The sequence below is a fragment of the Penaeus japonicus genome, unplaced genomic scaffold, assembly GCF_977035675.1.
Source record: "Penaeus japonicus unplaced genomic scaffold, GWHDUDI00000001_assembly GWHDUDI00000011, whole genome shotgun sequence".
In the NCBI taxonomy this organism is placed as follows: Eukaryota; Metazoa; Arthropoda; class Malacostraca; order Decapoda; family Penaeidae; genus Penaeus; species Penaeus japonicus.
The window spans coordinates 24,590,444-24,595,443 of record NW_028234413.1 but is presented as its reverse complement, the minus strand read 5'-3'; the positions used below and the strand labels follow the sequence as shown (position 1 = coordinate 24,595,443).

At 33.5% G+C, this 5,000-nt stretch overlaps 1 protein-coding gene across 1 annotated transcript in view; it reads right to left on the bottom strand.

Annotated features, from left to right (window-relative positions):
- The window catches only part of LOC147470980 (uncharacterized), a 9,491-nt gene that overhangs the window by 1,506 nt on the left and 2,985 nt on the right, over nt 1–5,000 (bottom strand). The window lies entirely within an intron of this gene.

Sequence of the window (5,000 nt, the reverse complement as noted above, 5' to 3'; positions counted from 1 at the left end):
CTCTGGGCCACTCCTCAGTTCCTGCTGCTTGGTAGCTCCATCCTTCCCCATCCTCAGCATCCTTCTCCAACACAGGTCGCATCACTCCCCGGCACATGCTCAAGCCCCCCCCCCCCCCATCTTGCTTCTCTCAATTGAGAGATAACAACAATAAACTCAGTAATAACAATGACAATAGTTGTTATCATCATTATTTTCATTAATATTGTTATCATTATCATTATTGTTGGTAGTATTAATGTCGATATCATTGATATGATTATTTCTATAAACAATATAATTATTTTTATAATCAATATCATTAATGTTCTTACTATTTTTTTTTTTTCATTCTCATTTTCTATTTCATTATTTCCATTCTAATAGTAGCAATAACAATAATGATAACATCAACAAAAACGATAACAATGATAATTATATTTCTAGGAATAATAATAGTAGTCATAATAATAATGCTAATAATAGCAATAATCATGATGATAACAATGATAATAATAATAATGGTGATAATGTTAACAGTAATAACAACATCAATAATAGTAGTATTGATGATGATAATAACAATGATAATAACTAATCATAATAATAATAGCAATAAGGATAACAATAATCGTGATTATAATAATCACAATGATCATAAAATTAATGTTGATGATAATAATAATAATGATCATGATATTAATATCATATTGGCAATGATGATAACAACAAAAATATTGTAGTTATAATAATCATAATATTATTGGTTTTTATTTGTGTCTTTACTGCCACCTGTAGCTTTTAAGTTAGCGATTTTTTTGTTATTCATTAAGAAGCATGCTAATAATAATAGTGATGATAATGGTGATGCAACGATGGTCATGTATAATGATAGTAATGATAAAAGTTAATAATGATGTCTTAGATAATAATATTAAGAGTTATGATAATTATGATAGTAACACTAATAACAATAATGATAATAAAAAAAGATAAGAACAATGATAATGATGATGAAAATGACAATGCTAATGACGCTAATAATGATAACTATGGTAATGATGATAATAACAACAAAATAACAGCAGCTGGAATGTAAGCAGACCCTTTCACCCAGCGCCCTTCCCTTAACGACGGGTTTATCACAGCCATATACTCACCATCGCGGCTGTTGATATGAACAATGGGTGAATCTCCCCCGTATATATAGAGGGAGGTAATCTCCGTGCAAGCAATCGTTATCTCCCGACGGGTCCAGGTACTATAGCTGGTTAGAGATCAACGCCATGTATACCAGGTTCTCTTTGCATTCATCCTCGGAAAGAAGTAAACACGGTTGGCCGTATCGATCATTCAGCACTAGTTTCGGGTCGGGTAAAACGATATATTAAGATTGTGCAAATTTCCTTTAGATAATACGGGGCATGAACAGCGTCTGCATGTTTATTATTCGTAATCTCTCTCTCTCTCTCTCTCTCTCTCTCTCTCTATATATATATATATATATATATATATATATATATATATATATATATATATATATATATATATATATCGCTATCTCTCTCTCTATCCCCCTTTCTCACTCTCATAGCACAACCACAATACCAGGATCTTGAAGACGCATACCTTGACACTTTTTCATGTACTCAGTGTCCTATCGAGGGATCTGAACACACTGTGAACAGCCACTAGGATCTCCAGAGACTTGGAAAGGATTGCAACATTAAAAGCAAAGTCAAGGTCTGTGACCTTTATATTACCCAGTGTTTGCCCAATATCCAATACATATTGAAACAATTTGACACATCCCTACCTCACTCCTAACTTCACAGGAAAGAAGTTAGAAATGCCCCCTCCACACCTTGCAGCACGGTCGGCACATTCCTCTCAGGATCTCCGGAGGTGCGATTCAGGGAGTCAGACACTCTGAGGTCAGTGGGATCCACAACCGAACTCACAATGGCACTCTGCATTATCCACATACACACACACGCATATATGTATATATGTATATATTTATATACGTAAATATATATATATATATATATATATATATATATATATATATATATATATATATATATATATATGTATATGTGTATATATGTATATGTATATGCATATATACATATAAATATATATATACATATACATATACATATACATATATATACATAAACACATATATACATACACATATACATACATATATACATATATATACATATATACATCTATATACATATATATACATCTATATACATATATATACATATATATACACATATATATAAACATATAATATATATATATATATATATATATATATATATATATATATATATGTTTATATATATATATATATATATATATATATGTTTATATACATATATATATACATATATATGATGTAATCCGCAACCGTGTGTGTGTGTGTGTGTGTGTGTGTGTGTGTAATACTTATGTATATATATATATATATATATATATATATATATATATATATATATATATATATATATATATATATATTATATATATATATATATATATGCATATATGCATATATACATATATTTACATATATATACATATATACATATATTTACATATATATACATATATACATATATATACATATATATGTACATATATATGTACATATATATAAATATATATATATATATATATATATATATATATATATATATATATGTATGTATGTGTGTACATATATATATACATATATAAACATACATATATAAATATAATATATACATATATAAAAATACATATATATATACATATATAAATATACATATATATATGTGTGTGTGTATGTGTGTGTGTGTGTGTGTTACGTAATGGCTTGAGTAACAAAAAATACTTTTTTTTTTCATGATTTCATCACTGTTAGTAACATTGAAGACAATATATATTTCCTAATATGTTTCTGCTTTTTGTTTCTCCCAATCACCATTTACACAACAAAGGACATTCATTCTGGGAGCACGACATATGCTCTCGAGTGGGCTTATCTGTGACGTTGGGGGAAAGAGGTTAGGGGCACCGGGGCCTCTACGTAGGCGATACAAATAAACATGTGTTTCTCGCTATTTAGCTATATCAAGCACGTCTCCATTAAATGTACCTTTTCTAAAGTTAGCATTTGAAATAGGTATTATGCAGGATCAAATACGAAAATATAGTAGGGTCACTTTTCTCACTTATCGCACAAAAATTGTATTTGACAGGAAAGTCTAAAGAAGCAAACTGATGACGTTTAGGGTCCAGGATCTGTAAACTTTATTCAGACGTTACTTTCCAAAAAAGCCCTCCCTCTCTCCTTTCTCTGCTCTGACGCAAGAGCCTGATATAAGAATTGGGAAAGTGGGGAGGGACACACTGGGAAAAGATATCACCAATTGTAAGCCTGTGAGAAAGACAAACGTTCACTTGCCATGGTCTTTAATAAAGGCCCGATAAATACAATCTCACACACACACACACACACACACACACACACACACACACACACACACGCGCGCACGCACGCACGCACGCACGCACGCACACTTACCAGAGCTGTGTCCTGACCACTGCCTGTTCTTCTCTGTCTGTGATCCTTCTGATCCTTCTGATGAGTGACCCTCTCTCTACCTTGCTTATGTATGACTCTTGAGTCACGTTCTCTGTCCTAGCCTTTCTGATTGTCAAACACAGCTGTAGCCCGGAACCAGGTGTAGTTAGAGGCTACAGGAGGGCATGAAGTCAGACTCAATACTTGCTTCCTAACATTGCATTATTATAACAAGGCATAATCAGGACACATAATGAGCAATATCAGTGCCTTACATCGCGCGGACCACGCTACTAGACGGCCACCGCCGTGTCTTAGAGAAATAGTCAGGCTCAAACTATTATAAGCAAGCTAAGAACAATGCCTCCACCCTACAAGTGGGCTCCTGGTCATTGGAGGCCATCTGCACCAGACTTCGCAGATAGCTATGACACTCAACCTTAAGCTACAACACTTTCAAAAATCATTGACCGGAACAGTGGCACCAATGGGCACTAATCAATGGCCCTAGTAAACATGTAACATATACTATGTGAGAAATGGATAATTGCAGTAAGAAGATAGGCGCTAAGACTGGCCTCGTGACAGCATAAGAACAGGTGCAGTAAACGGGTAGCCCTAAGAGGTGGTTCCAATAAATATATATATCAAGTACAAATACACTACTTAGGTACAGTAAATTCAGGTAGGTTGTGAGTACAGGAAGACATGGTGAGTGAGGAAGTAGTCAAAGCAAATGTGTGACTGCTTTAGCTAAACGAGTCGTGTCGAGCTTGCGTATTCAGGGAAGTCAGGAAACGACTCGAATGAGTATAGGCTACAAGGACTTGCGAATTACTGAAAGAGCACTAATAACTTAGAGGTTTGATAAAATGTAGTAGCATCTGCTTATCCCAGAACAGCATCTCACCATAACTTCATGACACATATATAGCACTTGAAAGGTGGCAGTGCCTTGGATATTACATACTTAAAATTAATCTGCAGTTCAGCTGTGCCAATGCACTGATGGTGGGAGTCGGACAGTGGCTAGCAACTCAAACACCACTTTGGGTAGCAGGCGAGCTAGTTACGGTGGTTAAGTGACATGCGTCTTGCATGGATGCCTGAACAACAAACAATATCACTTTTCAACTCCCAAGATGAGAGCGTAAATAAGAGGAATTGAAACTAAATATTAAGTTCAATTTCTATAGAGTAAGGTTGCAAGATACAGAGAAAATGTGTATAGCAATAGCACTGGCAGTAATGATTTGCAATGGAAGTGAAAACTATTAAGAATTTTCATGGTTTAAATACAATATCGGTTCCCATTCGATAATTGTAATTAAACATGGAAAATCTTTCAAATAATCACCTTCAAAACATATTTTGGGGAGTAACAGCAATAAGATAAACCCAAATACATAGTCCGAATTGTAAATTATATATGGAGAGA